General features: G+C 41.2%; 1 protein-coding gene across 6 annotated transcripts in view; it reads right to left on the reverse strand.

Moving 5' to 3' along the window:
- Positions 1-23,130, reverse strand: part of LOC124130846 (polypeptide N-acetylgalactosaminyltransferase 5-like) — a 390,720-nt gene that overhangs the window by 154,968 nt on the left and 212,622 nt on the right. The window contains exon 1 of one of the 6 annotated variants that reach the window (XM_046493872.2): positions 17,592-17,746. The exons of the other annotated variants lie outside the window; for them this stretch is intronic. The gene's annotated coding sequence lies outside the window, so the exon portion shown is untranslated. Of the gene's footprint in view, positions 1-17,591; positions 17,747-23,130 lie in introns of those variants that run through there. 6 annotated transcript variants of the gene reach the window in all.

The following is a 23,130-nucleotide window of genomic DNA, read 5'->3' on the forward strand; positions in this document are numbered from 1 at the left end:
GCAAACGAGACTTGTTTAGTTTTATCTAGACTTGCCCAGGCTTTTAGTAACAAAAATACCTAAAAAATATAAATTCCACAGTCATGGTGCAGGACAAAGGCAGATATATGGAATCAAGCAAACAAGACTTGGTTAGTTTGATCTAGACTTGCCTAGGCTTTTAGTATAAAAGTATGCCTAAAAGATATAAATTCCACAGTCATGGTACAGGACTAAGGCAGATATATGGAATCAAGCAAACAAGACTTGGTTAGTTTGATCTAGACTTGCCTAGGCTTTTAGTATAAAAGTATGCCTAAAAGATATAAATTCCACAGTCATGGTACAGGACTAAGGCAGATATATGGAATCAAGCAAACAAGACTTGGTTAGTTTGATCTAGACTTGCCTAGGCTTCACACTTTGTACCCATGTCGGCGTGACAAGCAAAAGCTGAACCACTAGGCTACCCGACCGCCCCACAATGTGATGAGATTATGTGGACTTGATGCCACCTGTAGAAAAGAGTGAGTGAGTGAGTGAGTTGGGTTTAACGCTGCTTTTAACAGTATTCCAGTTATGTCCCAATGTCAGCTCAATGTGGGAGAAAAGCTTGAAATGATGCAGGTCTCAGACATAAATTTACCACTTGGGTGAAAAGCTAAGTGTTTGCTTGCTCCACCTTAGCCTGTGTTTGACTCCCAAAATAATAATACAAAATGAAACCCATACTTTGTGTGCCCATGATGCGTTACTGCCCCGATACATCACAATATCAATAACATAAATTCTCAAGAGCATACCAAAAACTATCTTCCATAAATACAATCCAAAAAATGTGTCCAAAAAAAAAGAAATAAACATCCAACCAACAGAAACTGAGTGATATGAAATTTCACACAACACAACAGAAATGAATCTTCTAAATGAAATTAATATACTGTAAGAAAATATCATCATAACATAAAAAGCTGGTATTAAGGACATACAAGAGTATTGATTTCTGACAGCACGTTTAAACATGATCCTTCACAAAGTTTCAACCTTGCCATGTCCAAGTCGAGAACTTGCCTCAGAGGATAGATGAACATATTCATTTCTGAAATTTCAGATTGTAAGAAACCAATCAATATGAGCTATTGAGAAGCACACTGAGTTGCTACCATTTACAGAATTTCCTAATGAAATTCACAGCCATAACATCAATATAACTGCTGATTAAAACAGACAATATACACTTTCCAAGTATGAAACAATCTTCAGTTTGGCCATTAAGTGCATATAGTTCGAACAGGAAAAGCTGAATTCAATTGACTGAGTTTTTTCATCCAATAATATCAAGTATGGGCAAATACTATAAGATATATATAGCTTCCCATGGCTACAGCTAGAACGGCTCCTGAATTATTACTAAGCTCCCTATGGTGTCATAGCAATGATAAACACTGAATAAAAGCACCACAATTACCTGCATCTATTGAGCCTAGATGTATAGTGCCAAGATCTATAGCACTGAGATCTATAGCTCAGGGATCAATATCATCGTGATTATAGTTTAGGGATCTATAGCTCGGGGAACAAGAGCACCGAGATCTATAGCTTGAGGATATATAGGTCATGGATTCATAGCACAGGGATCTTAAGCCCAAGATCTATAGCTCAGAGATCTATTATTCAAGGAATTATAGCACTGAGATCAATAGCTCAGGAATCTATTGCTCAAAGATCTATAGACCAGGGATCTATAGCTCTGAGATTTATAGCTCAAAGATCTATAGCCCAGGGATCTATAGGGCTGGGATTTATAGCTCAAAGATCTATAGGGCTGGGATTTATAGCTCAAAGATCTATAGCCCAGGGATCTATAGGGCTGGGATTTATAGCTCAAAGATCTATAGGGCTGGGAATGTTTAGCTCAAAGATCTATAGCCCAGGGATCTATAAGGCTGGGATTTATAGCTCAGATATCCATAGCCCATAGATCTACAGCCCAGGGATCTGTAGCACCGAGATCTATAGGACTGAGATGTATAGCACCGAGATCTGCAGCTCAGGGACCTATAGCACCGAGATCTACAGCTCAGGGACCTATAGCACCAAGATCTATAGCTCAGGGACCAATAGCACCAAGATCTATAGGACTGAGATGTATAGAAACAAGATCTACAGCTCAGGGACCTATAGCACCAAAATCTATAGCTCTAGCTCAAGGGTTTATGGGGCTGGGATTTAAAGCACGACGATATATAGGGCACAGAACTATAGCACCAGCATCTATAGCTCAAAGATATAAGCACTGAGATCTAAAGCTCTGGGACCTACAGCACCAAGATTTATAGCTCCAGGAAGCTTAAGGTCAGGATGTATAGGGCTGGGATCAACAGTGCCAGGATATATAGTGCCAGGATTCAAAGCATTGAGATATATAGACCAAGAATATATAGTGTCGGTATCTATATGGCCAGGATCTATAGCAACAAGATCTAAAGGGCTAGGATCTATAGCAACAAGATCTACAGGGCTGGTACCTATAGCAACAAGATCTACAGCGCCAGGATCTATAGCAACAAGATCTAAAGGGCTGGGATCTATAACAACAAGATCTACAGGGCCAGGATCTATAGCAACAAGATCTACAGGGCCAGGGTCTATAGCAACAAGATCTACAGGGCTGGGATCTATAGCAACAAGATCTACAGGGCTGGGATCTATAACAACAAGATCTACAGGGCCAGGATATATTGCAACAAGATCTACAGGGCCAGGATATATTGCAACAAGATCTACAGGGCCAGGATCTATAGCAACAAGATCTACAGGGCCAGGATCTATAGCAACAAGATCTTCAGGGCCAGGATCTATAGCAACACGATCTACAGTGCCAGGATCTATAGCAACAAGATCTACAGGGCCAGGATCTATAGCAACAAGTGAGTGAGTGAGTGAGTATGGTTTTACGCCGCTTTTAGCAATATTCCAGCAATATCACGGCGGGGGACACCAGAAATGGGCTTCACACATTGTACCCATGTCGGGAATCGAACCCGGGTCTTCGGCGTGACGAGCAAACGCTTTAACCACTAGGCTACCCGACCGCCCCTATAGCAACAAGATCTACAGGGCCAGGATCTATAGCAACAAGATCTACAGGGCCAGGATCTATAGCAACAAGATCTACAGGGCCAGGATCTATAGCAACACGATCTACAGGGCCAGGATATATTGCAACAAGATCTACTGGGCCAATATCTATAGCAACAAGATCTACAGGGCCAGGATATATTGCAACAAGATCTACAGGGCTGGGATCTATAGCAACAAGATCTACAGGGCCAGGATCTATAGGAACAAGATCTACTGGGCCAATATCTATAGCAACAAGATCTACAGGACCAGGACATATTGCAACAAGATCTACAGGGCCAGGATATATTGCAACAAGATCTACAGGGCTGGGATCTATAGCAACAAGATCTACAGGGCCAGAATCTATAGCAACAAGATCTACAGGACCAGAATCTATAGCAACAAGATCTACAGGGCCAGGATCTATAGCAACAAGATCTACAGGACCAGAATCTATAGCAACAAGATCTACAGGGCCAGGGTCTATAGCAACAAGATCTACAGGGCCAGGGTCTATAGCAACAAGATCTACAGGGCCAGGGTCTATAGCAACAAGATCTACAGGGCCAGGATCTATATCAACAAGATCTACAGGGCCAGAATCTATAGCAACAAGATCTACAGGACCAGAATCTATAGCAACAAGATCTACAGGGCCAGGGTCTATAGCAACAAGATCTACAGGACCAGAATCTATAATAACAAGATCTACAGGGCCAGGGTCTATAGCAACAAGATCTACATGGCGAGGGTCTATAGCAACAAGATCTACAGGGCCAAAATCTATAGCAACTTGATCTACAGGGCCAGGGTCTATAGCAACAAGATCTACAGGACCAGAATCTATAACAACAAGACCTACAGGGCCAGGGTCTATAGCAACAAGATCTACATGGCGAGGGTCCATAGCAACAAGATCTACAGGGCCAAAATCTATAGCAACAAGATCTACAGGGCTAGGATCTATAGCAACAAGATCTACAGGGCTCTATTTATTGCCTATTCTCCCAATGTAATGAGAAAAAAATCTTCTTATTCTTTTTTTCTGAGAGATTAAAATAGTAAGCAGTAGGCAAGGTCTGTATCCAGTTATTTTGGGACTCTCATTGTCAGGTCAATGTCAGTGATGTCATTCATCCACAAGAATTGCTGTTGACATTAACATGTGTAGGGCTGAGATAGACATCTCATGTTGCTATTGTGATCAGGGGTGACAGTTATTTGTGTGCTGATCTTCAGGTGGAAGGGTCGTTCTTGGGTGAGTGGGAGAGTGAATGTTGTTTTACAAGTCATCAAATTGCCAGCCATATTGTTAGCAAGTCTTGGTCAATCAAACCAGTGGTTGACAGCATGAACATATGGTTGGAGCATGATGCCACTCAATCAGTAAGGACAGATATTGTGAACATCAAGTCCTTATCAATTGTCTCTTATGAAAAACAACCCCTGAATCCCAAATTGAATGGAAGGTGGGTCAAGATACAGACGTTTACCACTTTGGTGAAACCCAGGTATGGTATTGACAAGGCTGGAAACACAATCAGGTTTAATCTGGGATTGGAACCATGATCTAAGGATTCTGTTACACCTTAGGGAGGTCACTCTGCACTGTGAATAGTTGGCTATCAGACAACAGGACCACCAGTGCGCCTCATAGGAAGAAGGCATCACAATGTTTGTTTATTGTGTAACGCCACACTCAGCAATACTGCAGCTATATGACGGCAGCCTGGAAATACTCGAGTCTGGACCGGACAATCTTGTGATCGATATAATGAGCAGCGATTGATGCTGTCGCGGTACGATAAAACGTCATCAACCAATTCACCAAGTCGCCCTTTACAACCAGTTTAGGTAGTTTGGCATATTCTAAGCCAGGATCTCCAAGAAGCATGACTATGTAAAAACAATATAAGGACCCTATTTTGCGTGGTAATTTTTACAAATTTAAATAAATAAATTTTATAACATAAATAAGTTTGCTCCTCTCCAAAATGCAAATCAGAAACGATGCAAATTTCCAAAATCGATTTATCAACTTGAAATGTAAATTCTTAAGTGGCTACATAAACTCTACAAAAAGCAAAACTACCGTATTCGACGTAAAAAGCGCCTAGCTCTAATAAGCGCCCACGGCGATATTTGCTAATATATTGGCTAGTGAACAATCCCAATTAGCACCCCTTCCAATAGATCAAGACGTATTTATTCTTGTATAATACATGTGTTATATGCAGCCTTAATTATGGGAAATTAAATTCTGGAAAAATATATCTGTCGTATATAAACATTTCAGGCTATCATCATAAACCACAAAAATTACGATCTTTCAACTCTGTTTTTTTTCACCAAAACAATATTCTAATAAGAGCCCCATATATCTTATTTTGAGAGCGCCCTGGGCGCTTATTATGGCGAATACGGTAGTCTATCAAGGCAGCCTAACAAGCAAACATCATCTCTCCAACCTTATGGAAAATCAAGATGTACTGCAAAACTTTTTGTCTCAACTTTCGGAACCATTGAACTCAAAAGGAGTTCCGCCTCTTTTCTTGCCACCAGAGGGCAGAGTAAATGTAAATCAGTCTGCTAGTTGCGACACTATCAGCCAAAGTGATCAGTGTTATGTCAACATGGCGTTAGGGTAATATCCATAAGTGCCGCCTTGTCAAAGAGAGAGTGTTTATGCTCTGTAGCGCTACACGGACAGAATATATGCATAAGTCTACCTCCATCTGTGCATTTGTTAAAGTGATGCACGGCATCATATTTACATTTAGGCGTCGTCAATATCTGTAGCGGTGTCACCTCTGACTTGTACATTACATTGTCAATTACACAGTAAGGGCTGTTTACGATTCTGAGGCTGAAGGAAAAAGCTTGTTAATTTCTACATGAGGACTGATGTGACAGAAGCATATGTACCCAATTAGGAGGTATCTAATATGATCCAGCTTCATGTAGAAATTGTCAAAAGCTGAAACTTGATCAATCAAATTCTTGAAAACAGATCTATTAGTGGGTTGGTTATTGTTTTTCAGGAATCATCCAGCTATACAAAAAAAATGCAAAAGAAAAAAAGAGATAGCGGATATGGATTATGTAATCAAGATGTCCCTACAAAACAAACAAACAAACACAATGATTGAAAAGTGTTCTTAGGCCGTAACTTTCAACGGATGGAATGAGGTCGTGAATTGGGTTTAACGCCTCATTATTCAGTTACCGTATTCGACGTAATAAGCGCCCAGGGCGCTCTCAAAATTAGAAACAGGGGGCTCTTATTGGAATATTATTTTGGTGTAAAAAAACAGTTGAAAGATTCATTTCGTGGTTTATGCTGACGGCCTGAACTGTTTATATACGACAGATATATTTTTCAAGAATTTAATTGCCATAATTTAGGGTGTGTATAACAAAAGAGTGCCTATTATACACGAACAAATACCGGTAAGTCTTGTGTACATTGATCAATCGGAAAGAGTGCTAATTGGGATTGTTCAGTTGCCAATATATTAGCAAATATCGCCTTGGGCGCTTATTAGAGCGGGGCGCTTATTATGTCGAATACGGTATATTACTGTGTGTGTCAGCTTCTGGTGTGTGATAAATGTCTCAAGTGCTTTCCAAATTGGTCATTCCACAAGCAAAGGCAGTGTCAACAAGTTTCAGGCCATACATTTTTTTATTTTTTGTTTCCCGGGCCTGCCTCCCCTACTGCCAGTCCATAAAATAAATTAAACAAATTATTTATCTATATATGTCTCCCGCTAGTAATATAGACCCTCTTATACCCAAAAAATGTTACATAAAATATATAAAATCAGCATTAGAAAAACTATATAATGTGAAGTCAGAATTATATTGTCATAAAAGATTTCTTAGATATGCGCAGTGGCATCTCTGACGAGGGATAGTGTTTGCATCACAGGAATTTATGGCAATGATGTAATAGAGGTATGGTATTTACAAGAATTATATAATGCTGGTGAAGGTAAAAATAAACAGAACAAGTATTTGTCACAGAGTGACGAAATATCCCCCGCCTGTACACCATAGTACCAAATATGAAGACAATCCAGCGATTAGTTCTTGAGATATTGTGGCAACACCGTTTTCCAACTCCAAAAACAGATTTGCCTGCTGTGACCTTGAAAATGGGGTCAAGGTCACCAAATCTGACAGGTGGATGCGGTGTCTGTATATACACTATAGTTCCAAATATGAAGACAATCCAGCGATTAGTTCTTGAGATATCGCGGCAACACCGTTTTCTAACTCCAAAAGCAGATTTACCTGCTGTGACCTTGAAAATGGGGTCAAGGTCACCAAAACCGACTGGTGTCTGCGGTGTCTGTATATACACCATAGTTCCAAATATGAAGACAATCCAGTGTTTAGTTCTTGAGATATCGCGGCAACACCGTTTTCCAACTCCAAAAGCAGATTTGCCTGCTGTGACCTTGAAAATGGGATCAAGGTCACCAAAACCGACTGGTGTCTGCGGAGTCTGTATATACACCATAGTTCCAAATATGAAGACAATCCAGTGTTTAGTTCTTGAGATATCGCGGCAACACCGTTTTCCAACTCCAAAAGCAGATTTGCCTGCTGTGACCTTGAAAATGGGATCAAGGTCACCAAAACCGACTGGTGTCTGCGGAGTCTGTATATACACCATAGTTCCAAATATGAAGACAATCCAGTGTTTAGTTCTTGAGATATCGCGGCAACAAACAGGTGGGACGTACGGACGGACGTACGGACGTACGGACGTACGTACGGACGGTCGTGAATACTATATCCCCCGCTTCGCGCTTTCGCGCGGCGGGGGATAATAAAAAAGTATGGACATTTTCTATTTATGATACTTATGAATGCATAAACGCAGGCATCAGTCTGACTAGTACAAGCAGACACACACACCGTACATGCACATCTCTATGTAAGTGTAATAATCTTGGACGCAAATCTAAACCCCATTTCACCTCATCTATTTTTATTTCGACCGACCGTGTGCGGAAAATCAGTGAAAGACAAATTGTTATAAGTGTGGCCTGAAGAAGGGTCAGGCATTGCATTCATCCTTCAGTTTGCTACCCCAAAATAATGTTTCCAAGATCTGTGTTCCTATATCTTTGAAAGGCCAGTAACATTATAGAAAATATTTCCACAATCCATAAAAATCTTACGAAGAAAATGTAAAAATCATGTAATACATAATATAATATCATAATATATTATGATGTTTAACATGTAGTTGGAGAAAGTTTAGGCCTTTATTTATTGGTTCATTTTCCATCCAGAGGTCAGAATAGTGTCTTGTGAAATGGCTGATAAATCCTCATGAATGAGATTCCCTGCAGCAAGCATGCTTGCAAAACAAGAATATACTTTTAATGTACTTCAACATTCTTAAAAACCTTGTAGAAAAATGTAAAAATCATATTTCCTAGTATCATAAATAGAAAATTTCCATACTTTTTTATTCTGTTTTTTCACCGTCGCCTTCACCAGCATCATAGATCATGTATCTGGACTAGCATATCTATGAAATCTTTTATGACAACACATTTCTGTTTTCTCATTATATATTTTTTCTAATGCTGATTGTATATGTAAAATACAGTCTATTTGAAGATCTGGATTGACATTTATCAATTAAAAACAGATATTCCAAAGACTTAGACTGAAGTGAGTGAGTGAGTAGGGTTTTGACGCTGCTTCTAGCAATATTCAAAATTACAAGGAATATCACAGCGGAGACTACATGAAATGGGTCTCTCTCTCTCTCTCTCTCTCTCTCTCTCTCTCTCTCTCTCTCTCATGAGTTTGCGTTAAGAGAGATATACACATTGTCAATATCTGTTTAGGGATGATATTGACAACATCCAAATGCATAAATCTTTTTTCAGTTACAAACTGCTATTTGTAGATTATGGATCATACAAGATATAGATTAATATGTCATTTTCTGTAGAATGATCAATGCATTAATGAACGGGGACTTGCATTTAGCAAACATGCTGAAACTATGTTTATATGTAGCTGGACTAGCTGCCTGTGAGGCGCGTACAACCATCAAATTGACTCTAGGGTCTTCATAAATTCTGCAGCAATAACACTAATGTCAGATTTCTATGGCACTATGATATAAATTCGGACATATTTATACATGCTCTTTTAAAGAAATCTATAACAGTCATCAAATCTGGTTTAACTTAATTTAGGGTCATGTTTCAGTTGAATATTATGTCGAGTATCTGTCTGAACAGTTTGTAGAGAGTCTGGAGTATTTGACAAACAGATTTCCCTTGGCTGGTCATTGACTCATCCCAATCATTTCACAAAATGGCTGTCGCATCATCATCATCATCATCATCATCATCATCATCATCATCGTGACTGTTAACGTAGGCTTACAGCAGTCAAAGTGTTAATTTTGCTTCATGAATTAGGGCTCTGGGCTCAATAGCACAAACTGGTTGTTGTGTTATGATTAGGTGTGAAAAACGCTTGGGCCAATTTAACGAAAAGTAAATAATTTCAATTTAATAACGAAACAATAAGCCATCTGGTTATAGCAGCATGTCATTTCTATATATCAAGTATATCCATGTCAAGTATCACTGCAAAAAGTAATACTGGTAAGAAGTAAGATCAGAGGTGGAATAGGTCTTCAGCAACCCATGCTTGCAGTAAACAGTGACTATGCTTGTCGTAAGAGGCGACAAACGGGATTGGGTGGTTAGGTTCGCCGACTTGGATGATGCATGTCATCGTATCAAAATTAGGTGGATTGATGCTCATGACATCAATCACTGGATTGTCTTGTCCAGACTCGATTATTTGCAGACCGCCGTCATATAGCTGGCATATTGCTGAGTGCAGCATGAACAGCGTGTTCAACAAATTTATGACAAGCAAGAAAGACAGATTCTGCAATTGTACTATGAAAGATCTTATAATGATGGACAAAAAGGAAATCCTGCTCTTCTCTCTGCATCTGCGGATACCTTAAGCTTCAGACACTGCCTCCGTGGTATAGTGGATAGAGTGTCTGCCTGGAGAGCAACAGGGCAGTGGTTCAATCCCTGACCTCATTAATTAAAAAGACGACTAACGGGATCGGGTGGTCAGGCTCGCTGACTTAGTTGATGCATGTCATCGATTCCAATTGCGTGGATCAATGCTCATTATGTCATTCACTGGATTCTCTGGTCCAGACTTGATTATTTTACAGACTGACATCATATAGCTGGAATATTGCTGAGTGCGTGTTAAACAACAACAACAAAAGACATAAAAAGAGTTTCCCTACACAGGGCTATGTAGTAAGGGTATGAAACATGGAGTGGAGTGAGTATGGTGTTACGCCGCTTTTAGCAATATTCCAGCAATATCAAGGCGGGGGACACCAGAAATGGGCTTCACACATTGTACCCATGTCGGGAATCGAACCCGGGTCTTCGGCGTGATGAGCGAAGGCTTTAACCACTAGGCTACCCGACGGCCCCTTATGAAACATGGACCGGTGGGCTCGCAGTCATTACACTATGTCTGAGTGGGATATGCATGTGAAATTGCAGCATGGTATCTCAATGGGCTCGCCCTATAACAAAAATAAAAAGCATTAGTATGGACTAGTATAAGCAGCCACATACACACACATGTATGCATATTGCTATGTTAGGCAATGACCTTGAATGTGATGTTAAGCCCCATTTCACCTCAACATCACCACCTTAGGGGTCAGGGAGTTAATACTATATTTCAGCAAATCATGATTCTGCACACAGGAATCATCCATCTTAGTGCAGGACTAAGTCTATATTAAGATGGCAGTAAGACAGCCATAGAAGTAAGACCGTTTTGCAGAACCTACAGAATGGTGGCGCCATAAGAGGCATGGCATCATGACCCCCACAGTCCATCAATTGGTCCATTAATGAATTGTCTGTAACTTTTCCCTTTCAATTTTCTCATGGGTCTAGTTCTTCTCCAAATCTTATCCAATTTATTCGGGACGTTAAGTATTCCCAGGCTCTGTGATAGGGCAGTAATACTGAGGTCTGTACGACAAAGCCACTCTCACTAGAGGGTAGTTTGGTCAAAAAGCATTCTGATTGACTCGGAGCCTTGAGACGAACCAACGAGGGAAGAAAATGATGTCAGCGGTGTTGTGAGACTCTTTAGTTTCAAATGGTAAAACACAGTAGGAAAATCGACTAGGTTACAAAGTCTGTTGGGGACTGAGAGCAAAGTCGCTGTGACCTTCACAAGAGTTGCCAAACAGGCCTTAAGAGGAGAAGTGAGATGAAATGGGGCTTAACGTCACGTTCAAGATTACTGCACTTGCGACGTGCATGTACGTTTGGCTGCTTGTACTAGTTCATAGTGCTAGCACACTGAGATAGTATGCCGCAGTATAACATGAATTCCCCGCTCAGATACCAGTCCTTGTTTTGTCCTTACTACCAAGCGCCCCTCAGGGAAACAATAAGTAAAAGCTTTTGGTATGACACGGCCAGAGATCAAACCACTGACATTCTGCTGATGCTCTATCCACCAGTGAGTGAGTGAGTTGGGTTTTAACGCCACTTTTAACAGTATTACAGTTATATCGCGGCGTGTCAGCTTAATGTGGGAGGAAAGCCTGAAGTGATGCAGGTCTCAGACGTTTATCACTTCGGTGAAACCCATGAGCTCGGGTATGGTGCTGACAAACCTGGAAACAAAATCGGGGCGAACCGGGATTCGAACCCACAATCATAGGTTTCTGGCGTGCCCAAGGGACACAACTCTGCACCGCGATTCGTGGTGCCTTAGACGACAGGGCCACCCGTGCCCCTCTATCCACCAGACCATGGACAGTAAACCATATACCACTCCATTTATACACGGTCAACAGAACTGAAGCACAAGACTACATTCAATTACCCCACCAAACTTCCCAGACATTTAAAGCCAAGAAATGGAAGACAGATCCAAATTCACAAGGCAATTAATCCAGTTTCTACTACACCAATGACCAATCATATTTATAATCAAGGTATATCAATCCTTACGGACTAAAAATATCCTCTAAAGACATAAAATGTAGCGTAATAATTTTCTTCTTACGGCAAATGATCTAACACAATAGGCAATACCATACAACATTATCTCTGAGATTAAGTCAAATGCGGCATATGATTTTGACGTCCTACTTCGCTCATACATAACACGAATATCCTTGTTGATTACAAATCTCAGACATTGAAGTAATCGGCCATGGGCATCTTACGCTATGATAACTATAACAATTACCCACAATTCCTCCACAGAAACACTGTCGTACGCTTGCAAATGGTCTGTTCTGGTCTGAAGTGCTAAAGTGGGAGAGTGGAAATCCTTGGTATCGTGACATATCTCGCCTACGACCTCGTCAATTAGTAACCCACGTAATTACGTCACTTCATTGCGTTTCATTTTCTTGAGGATTGCAGATCAGAACCTATAAAAAGCCAACTAGATCTTTATCAATCTCTACGCCTTGTAAAGATCACCCTCAAGTCCAGTACGAGCCATCCACGCCTGTCAGTGCAGACTCTCGAATCAGAAGAGTTGCAGAACCTTCACATGCATTAATTGGCCCGTCAAATTGACCTTCTAAAATTGAATCAAATGCACTCACTCTCCATTTAATTCTTACAATGCCTGAGGTACAAATCTGTCACATAGCTATCTCAGAGTTGCCATGGCGTTTCCTGTAGTCTGTCGTCTATGACTAACTTTTTGAAGCTGTCATTCTAAAGATAACTTTCTTTTTTAACAAAAGCCAATTTGATTTACTGCAGGCTCAAATCCCATCAGAATAATCCTAATAATCAATATGTGCATCTTGATAACACCACCGAATGAATCAGCTTGATCTTGATAAATAAATCTCGTTGAAAAATACAAAAAGACAGAAATACATATTTTCAAATGACTAACTGAAAAAGTGATATATATTTTTATATCTGAATCTGTAATAAATGATCAGATTGGAATGATCAAAAGTAGCTTGTTTTTATCACAGTTTTTAAAGTACTAATGACTGGATGGCTGCCAACCAGCCTCAGCAAATACCATTTCAATAACATTATGACTGATTAATTTATTTTTTGTCTGATGAGTAAGTCTGATGAAATTTACAAAAGTTTAGGCAGTATTTGGTAAAAAAACTTCTTTTTTTAAAACATTTAATTCAACTAATGGTCAAGATGGTATGAATGATTAACTTCTGCACCACAATTCTAGCAATGTTTCGGTGTAGATTTTTAAATTCTATCAAAAAATACAGACACACTGCAACCATTACTTTCCTAATTACTTTCTGTTATTTCAAATTGCAACACTGCAACAATTTTAAAAAGGTAGTTGATTAGTGACATATACAATTACAAACTGCCACCCAAAAAAAACTTTTTTGGCTGTGTTGTCTTTGTTTTTTTTATCTCACGTCACAGCTTATTTTCAGCTGAGTTTTGTTGTATTTTGGACATTGCTGTAAAATGGCCCCAACACTTTTCCCGAGTGTGTAATCCAATCCTCATTACAGTGAAACCCTGCTAATCTGGACAGATCACACCCTGAAATCATGTGGATTAACGGAGTTTCAGATTACTAACCCTGTGAAGAGTTGTGTTAGAATTGGTTTGAGCAACCCATGCTTTTAAGAGGCGACTAACAGGATCAGGTGGTCAGGCTTTCTGACTTGGCTGATGCATGTCATCATGTCCCATTTGTGTGGATTGACAAGGGTGGATCTGGCATTATTAAAAGGGAGGGGTCCAAGATATGAAATCCCCTCAGATAATTCTAGTGCCTACAACATACATTTGGTTTTCAAAAGGGGAGGGTCCAGACCCCCTGGACCCCCCATGTGGATCCACCTATGTTCAATATTCATGATGAATCACTGGATCGCATAGACCAGACTTCATTATTTACAGACCACCATCATAAAGCTGGGGTATTGTGCAGTGATAAATAACAAACAAACAAACAAATATTCCAGATTGGCAAATCATGCGTGATGTCACTTTGTATATGTGTAAACGTGCCCGGTAGTAATTGTACGGAATGTAGGGGGTCTGGATTAATGAGGTGCCCGGTAGAGTTGGGACGAGTCTGAATTTACTGCCCGGGTACCCGACACCCTATTCCCCGACCCAACCCAGGCACTCACTGTTGGTCTCAAGTTGGATATAAAATGTCCAAATTAGAATTGTTTCTGAAGCCCTGGCAAAAACTACTTAGATACACTTATAAAACAATCTGATCATGCATGCACTGAAGTTGACAGAAGCTGTATCTTTATTCAAACATATAAAAGTCAGAAGGAATGTGTGCATGGTCAGAAAGACTTGTGTAACCAAGGAGTTTGACTGTGATGGTCATTGAAGACCATATGATGTGATTAACCACAGGGGGCGGTCGGGTAGCCTAGTGGTTAAAGCGTTCGCTCTTCACGCCGAAGACCCGGGTTCGATTCCCGACGTGGGTACAATGTGTGAAGCCCATTTCTGGTGTCCCCCGCCGTGATATTACTGGAATATTGCTAAAAGCGGCGTAAAACCAAACTCACTCACTCACTCACTAACCACAGGTCCAGATAGTCCTGTGGGTACCCGGGTCCTATACTCAGGACCCACCCGCCCCGTGCACCTGAGTTACCCGTCCCTGCCCTAGTGTCCAGTCTAATGAGGTTTCTGGTTTATTGAGGTTTCCCAGAATACCTTAATTGTTTTCTCGTCATCAATAACCAAACCACCAAAACTCACCTTCAGATTATCATTTAGGTGATATTTATATTTTACAAGTACATTCAATTACTGTCATTTTTATTTATTAAAACCTACTTAAAGATAAATCTTAAATCACACCAATCATATGATTTCTAACAAAAACATTCTTTGAAAATAAGTAGTGATGTGAGATATAAGCCAACACTTGTAAAATTAACTTTATTCTCATTCGAAACTAAAGATCCATTTCATTTTAAAAGATAAAAGATAAATGGTTTTTCCTAGTATATATAATTACCATTTAATAGACAAGCATGTATATTTCAACATGAAGCACATAACATCAATCATTGCACACTTATTTCACTGCTGTAATCATCTGTGCAGCGTAATATGTTTACTTCTCAAACATCATCAGCCTAACAGACCAGCGCCTGTTGATACCAAACATCTGTTGGCTCCGATTAGCATAACGAAAGTTAACAGTCCACAGCACACTGACGTAATTTATTAGAAAGGCCTTTGATCAATACTGACGTAAAACATGTTAATTTCAATGTTTATTTCCTGCAATCTGTTAATTTCAATGTTTATTTCAGAATGTGTAAATGACATGTACATCTCCAGTGTTGGCAACTCTCTACCTGAATCCGGAGTTTGAAGTATTTATTTGTTATTTTTTGTACTCAACAGGAATAAACTAAGAATATTTGGGTTAATAGTCGTCGAGAACATGCTTATCTCTCCATGGTGCCAAGTAAAGGGATAATTTTGTTGAGGAAGTAAATGAGTTATTTAACGCTATTAACCAGTTAATATTTCTCTTTACCTTTAAAGAGAAGTCTGTGGCATAATGATGTAATTAAACCAGGAAATTATGTTTCAATGAAAACACCTTCTTTCATTCCATTACCAACAATAAAACTGTTTAACAACATCCTATTTTACACAATCTACCAACAACGCCCTATTTTCCACAACCTACAAACAACCCCCTATTTTACACAACCTACAAACAACCCCCTATTTCACACAATCTATAAACAACCCTCTATTTTACACAATCTACAAACAACATCCTATTTTACACAATCTATAAACAAGCCCCTATTTTAAACAATCTACCAACAACGCCCTATTTTCCACAACCTACAAACAACCCCCTATTTTACACAACCTACAAACAACCCCCTATTTTACACATCCTACAAAAAATCCTCTATTTTACACAATCTACAAACAACCACCTATTTCACACAATCTACAAACAACAACCCCTTATTTGACACAACCTACCAACAACCCCTTATTTGACACAATCTACAAACAATCCACTCTGGGCCATGCAGATTAGTGGTGGACAGCATGAGCAACAAGGACTCTGTGTGAAGATACCATCAAACCAGGTGACACACAGCAAGCATCACATCACTTGTTGTGAACCAGCTCCTCGGACAAGAATGGAAAAAACTGACTGGGAATTTTGGTACCCAGGAAAACAAAACATTTTTATGAGGTGAAATGGTATTAAACATCACTTACCGTATTCGACGTAATAAGCGCCCCGCTCTAATAAGCGCCCACAGCGATATTTGCTAATATATTGGCTAGTGAGCAATCCCAATTAGCACCCCTTCTGATTGATCAATGTACACAACACTTATTTATTTGCATATAATACGCACTCGTTTGTTATATGCACCCTTAATTACGGGCAATTAAATTCCGAAAAAATGTATCTCTCGTATATAAACATTTCAGGCTGTCAGCATAAACCACGAAATTTATCTTTCGACTGTTTGTTTTCACCAAAATAGTATTCTAATAGGATCCCCCTATTTCTAATTTTGAGAGCGCCCTGGGCGCTTATTACGTCGAATACGGTAATATAATTTCACTTATATAGCATGCACATGTGTTTGTGTGTGTGACTGCTTGTTCTAGCCCGGCCTAATCGAATGCTAATTCTATAGTGCTAGCCCACTGAGATATCATGCTGCAGTTTAACATGGATACCCTACTCAAGCACAGTATTATCATGATATAACATTCATACTAAGTTTTCCTGTAATAATTAGATCCACATCAAGTGCTTTTATGAGTTATCATGGTGTAATACTGAAACTACTGATATTTTATATATGCATTTTACCTGATGATAAGTATTACTTGCTAAACTATAATTATATGAAATGATGTATAAATATTACACCATGATAACTCATAAAAGCACTTGATGTGGATCTAATTATTATAGGAGAACTTAGTATAAATGTTATATCATGATAGTATACAGACTCCAAGCCGACCAGTCCTTGTTTTATGTCTTAATGCTGAACAGGGTAACAACAACTTCTGGTACTCCTTGTTACGTCTTTTGGTATGATGTGGACAAGAGGGATCAAACCACCAACTTTTCTGCTCTATGGGCAGACACTCTACCCACTACACCACCGAGCACAACATGAAACATGGCACAATAGCACTATGGTATTTGTCAAGACATAACTGGACCAATATATCTATTTTTCTCATTTCTTTACATAATTAAACTAGATCAGAAGACAATCTGTCTAACATAATCTGACAATCCTAAATCTCAAGAAAGGAACAAAACTAAACCAGCTTGGCATTCACCATTCTGCCATATTTCTACCTGTCCTGGAATCATTACCATGAAGCATACTTATCACATTGGAATCAATTACTTACCTCTAAAACTGAAAGTTATCCAGACTTATTCTGATGTTACTGCAGACTGACTGCACTGTACCTCGACCACTGTGAGCAGTTTGCCACGATTCAGTTCGTGTGACGTCAATCTCCCACCTCCACCTGGCTTATCAGTAACTCCTGCTCTGTGTCGGCTGACCACCATACCAGTACAGCTTCCATGTTTGCGATCAATTCAGAAAATTAATATTTTTTGCCAAAATAGAATTTCATCACATCTGACTTGAAAATGTTATCCTGATCACAAGGAATCAACACAAGTAATGCTTCATTACAGAATACTACACAACAATTGATAGGGTTACCAAGCTATTTCACGTAATGTAACACAACTTATTGACATGTGTATTTATGTTTAATGACCTTGAAATGAGGCTTCACATGTTTCAGTTCCATGGGAAATCTGAATACTACTCGTATTACAACATATCCAGGCAATCAGTCACATGACTTGACCCAAGATGTCTTACAGTCGAAATGCTTATAATGAACTACAAATATAACAAACTAAAGTTAGTGGTCCCTTTGGGTTCGTAATAACCCTATGTTAATGTACTACTCATATGACAACATATCCAGGCAATCAGTCACATGACTTGATCCAAGATGTCTTACAGTCGAAATGCTTATAATTAACTACAAATATAACAAACTAAAGTTAGTGGTCCCTTTGGGTTCATTATAACCCTACTTCAATGTACTACTTGTATGACAACATATCCAAGCTATCAGTCACATGACTTGATCCAAGATGTCTTACAGTCGAAATGCTTATAATGAACTACAAATATAACAAAATAAAATTAGTGGTCCCTTTGTGTTCGTTATAACCCTACTTTAATGTACTACTCGTATTACAACATATCCAAGCTATCAGTCACATGACTTGATCCAAGATGTCTTACAGTCGAAATGCTTATAATGAACTACAAATATAACAAAATAAAATTAGTGGTCCCTTTGTGTTCGTTATAACCCTACTTTAATGTACTACTCGTATTACAACATATCCAAGCTATCAGTCACATGACTTGATCCAAGATGTCTTACAGTCGAAATGCTTATAATGAACTACAGACATAACAAACTAAAATTAGTGGTCCCTTTGGGTTTGTTATAACCACACTTTAATGTACTACTCGTATGACAACATCTCCAAGCAATCAGTCACATTGGCCAGCCTGGATACTCACAGTCCCCATCAAATATTGAGAAGTATATTTAATGAAGCAAACAAATACTTGGATTGTTTTTATTATTAAAAGTATCTGCAAATACTATTAAAGGACTTACACAAATACTGTTTTAGTCATACAGTTCTATGTATGTTAGGATCATCACATGCAGGGCTAACTGTTTATCTTGATTTTACTGAAATCAATCTGCAACATGATTTAGATGCTTCAATAATGGGAGTTCCGTAAACAGCACATCCTGTGAGCTTTCGGGCAGAGTTTGTCAAACAGGTGTGGAAGTAAGCTTATCTGCCAGCTGCAACGAAGGCTGATTTCTGTGAGGCCCTTATCAACAGGCAACTTTAGACGCAGGTTGTACGGGTTGATGGTTTTCAACCTTATGCAAAATCCATTGATCTGGTCAGCTGATGATCTATCAAGTGTTGTTACATACATGTACCTGCAGAAACACCCGTGAAGATCCGGGGTAGAATAGGTCTTCAGCAACCCATGCTTCCCTTAAAAGGCGACTATGCTTGTCGTAAGAGGCGACTTACGGGATCAGGTGGTCAGGGTCGCTGACTTAGTTGATGCATGTCATAGTATCCAAATTTGTGTGGATCGATGCTCATGATGTCATTCACTGGAATGTCTGGTCCAGAATCCATTATTTACAGGCGGTCATCATATAGCTTGAATATTGCTGAGTGCGGCGTTAAACAACAAACAAACAAACAACCTGCAGTAAAACCAGAAGGGAAGATTCACTAGACAACAGAAGTGGTTGGTGGCTTAAACCACCTCCAGCTCTCCAAACAGTTTGTCAATTTTCCAAAGGTCACAAACCCCTGAATATTTCACTGACTTGTTACAGCGAACTAATTTGCTCAAATGATGAAAGTTTTTGTGGATATACCTCTATGACATCATGTAATGTTCACAACAAAAGACATCACTATTTTTGAATTCTTCTATGTGAGGCTTAGAAATTATCAATCAACCCATAGCTTGCAACACCTGTGATGGTACATGGACCTATGTGGTCCACGTCATTGACCAGTGGACTGAGGCATTGCCAGTGGTCCACGTCATTCATAGTGACTGAGGGGTTGCCAGTGGTCCACGTCATTCATAGTGACTGAGGCGTTTGCCAGTGGTCCATGTCATTTATAGTGACTGAGGGCTTGCCAGTGGTCCATGTCATTGCTAGTGGACTTAGGCTTTGCCAGTGGTCCACATCATTGCTAGTGGACTGAGGCGTTGCCAGTCGTCCACATCACTGCTAGTGGACTGAGGCGTTGCCAGTGGTCCATGTCATTGCTAGTGGACTGAGGCATTGCCAGTGGTCCACGTCATTCATAGTGACTGAGGCGTTGCCAGTGGTCCATGTCATTGCTAGTAGACTGAGGCTTTGCCAGTGGTCCACGTCATTCATAGTGACTGAGGCGTTGCCAGTGGTCAACGTCATTGCTAGTGGACTGAGGCATTGCCAGTGGTCCACGTCATTCATAGTGACTGAGGTGTTTCCAGTGGTCCATGTCATTGCTAGTGGACTGAGGCTTTGCCAGTGGTCCACATTATTGCTAGTGGACTGAGGCGTTGCCAGTGGTCCATGTCATTGCTAGTGGACTGAGGCATTGCCAGTGGTCCACGTCATTCATAGTGACTGAGGCGTTGCCAGTGGTCCACATCATGGGTAATGGACTGAGGTGTTGCCAGTGGTCCATATCATTGCTAGTGGACTGAGGCATTGCCAGTGGTCCATGTCATTCATAGTGACTGAGGGGTTGCCAGTGGTCCATGTCATTGCTAGTGGACTGAGGCTTTGCCAGTGGTCCACGTCATTCATAGTGACTGAGGCATTGCCAGTGGTCCACGTCATTCATAGTGACTGAGGCGTTGCCAGTGGTCCATGTCATTGCTAGTGGACTGAGGCTTTGCCAGTGGTCCACATTATTGCTAGTGGACTGAGGCTTTGCCAGTGGTCCATGTCATTGCTAGTGGACTGAGGCGTTGCCAACGGTCCATGTCATTGCTAGTGGACTGAGGCATTGCCAGTGGTCCACATTATTGCTAGTGGACTGAGGCATTGCCAGTGGTCCATGTCATTGCTAGTGGACTGAGGCATTGCCAGTGGTCCACATCATTGCTAATGGACTGAGGCGTTGCCAGTGGTTCACGTCATTGCTAGTGGACTGAGGCTTTGCCAGTGGTCCACGTCATTCATAGTGACTGAGGCGTTGCCAGTGGTCCATGTCATTGCTAGTGGACTGAGGCTTTGCCAGTGGTCCACATTATTGCTAGTGGACTGAGGCGTTGCCAGTGGTCCATGTCATTGCTAGTGGACTGAGGCATTGCCAGTGGTCCACATCATTCATAGTGACTGAGGCGTTGCCAGTGGTCCATGTCATTGCTAGTAGACTGAGGCTTTGCCAGTGGTCCACGTCATTCATAGTGACTGAGGCATTGCCAGTGGTCCACGTCATTCATAGTGACTGAGGCGTTGCCAGTGGTCCACGTCATTGCTAGTGGACTGAGGCTTTGCCAGTGGTCCACATTATTGCTAGTGGACTGAGGCATTGCCAGTGGTCCATGTCATTGCTAGTGAACTGAGGCTTTGCCAGTGGTCCACATCATTGCTAATGGACTGAGGCGTTGCCAGTGGTCCACGTCATTGCTAGTGGACTGAGGCTTTGCCAGTGGTCCACGTCATTCATAGTGACTGAGGCGTTGCCAGTGGTCCATGTCATTGCTAGTGGACTGAGGCTTTGCCAGTGGTCCACATTATTGCTAGTGGACTGAGGCTTTGCCAGTGGTCCATGTCATTGCTAGTGGACTGAGGCTTTGCCAGTGGTCCACGTCATTCATAGTGACTGAGGCGTTGCCAGTGGTCCATGTCATTGCTAGTGGACTGAGGCGTTGCCAGTGGTTCACGTCATTCATAGTGACTGAGGCGTTGCCAGTGGTCCATGTCATTGCTAGTGGACTGAGGCATTGCCAGTGGTCCACGTCATTCATAGTGACTGAGGCGTTGCCAGTGGTCCACATCATTGCTAATGGACTGAGGCGTTGCCAGTGGTCCATGTCATTGCTAGTGGACTGAGGCATTGCCAGTGGTCCACGTCATTCATAGTGACTGAGGTGTTGTCAGTTGTCCACATTATTGCTAGTGGACTGAGGCTTTGCCAGTGGTCCATGTCATTGCTAGTGGACTGAGGCTTTGCCAGTGGTCCACGTCATTCATAGTGACTGAGGCGTTGCCAGTGGTCCATGTCATTGCTAGTGGACTGAGGCGTTGCCAGTGGTTCACGTCATTCATAGTGACTGAGGCGTTGCCAGTGGTCCATGTCATTGCTAGTGGACTGAGGCATTGCCAGTGGTCCACGTCATTCATAGTGACTGAGGCGTTGCCAGTGGTCCACATCATTGCTAATGGACTGAGGCATTGCCAGTGGTCCATGTCATTGCTAGTGGACTGAGGCATTGCCAGTGGTCCACGTCATTCATAGTGACTGAGGTGTTGTCAGTTGTCCACATTATTGCTAGTGGACTGAGGCTTTGCCAGTGGTCCATGTCATTGCTAGTGGACTGAGGCATTGCCAGTGGTCCATGTCATTCATAGTGACTGAGGGGTTGCCAGTGGTCCATGTCATTGCTAGTGGACTGAGGCTTTGCCAGTGGTCCACATTATTGCTAGTGGACTGAGGCATTGCCAGTGGTCCATGTCATTGCTAGTGAACTGAGGCTTTGCCAGTGGTCCACATCATTGCTAATGGACTGAGGCGTTGCCAGTGGTCCACGTCATTGCTTGTGGACTGAGGCTTTGCCAGTGGTCCACGTCATTCATAGTGACTGAGGCGTTGCCAGTGGTCCATGTCATTGCTAGTGGACTGAGGCTTTGCCAGTGGTCCACATTATTGCTAGTGGACTGAGGCTTTGCCAGTGGTCCATGTCATTGCTAGTGGACTGAGGCTTTGCCAGTGGTCCACGTCATTCATAGTGACTGAGGCGTTGCCAGTGGTCCATGTCATTGCTAGTGGACTGAGGCGTTGCCAGTGGTTCACGTCATTCATAGTGACTGAGGCGTTGCCAGTGGTCCACGTCATTGCTAGTGGACTGAGGCATTGCCAGTGGTCCACGTCATTCATAGTGACTGAGGCGTTGCCAGTGGTCCACATCATTGCTAATGGACTGAGGCGTTGCCAGTGGTCCATGTCATTGCTAGTGGACTGAGGCATTGCCAGTGGTCCACGTCATTCATAGTGACTGAGGTGTTGTCAGTTGTCCACATTATTGCTAGTGGACTGAGGCTTTGCCAGTGGTCCATGTCATTGCTAGTGGAC

Source organism: Haliotis rufescens, unplaced genomic scaffold, assembly GCF_023055435.1.
Source record: "Haliotis rufescens isolate VD_foot unplaced genomic scaffold, xgHalRufe1.0.p SCAF_10, whole genome shotgun sequence".
In the NCBI taxonomy this organism is placed as follows: Eukaryota; Metazoa; Mollusca; class Gastropoda; order Lepetellida; family Haliotidae; genus Haliotis; species Haliotis rufescens.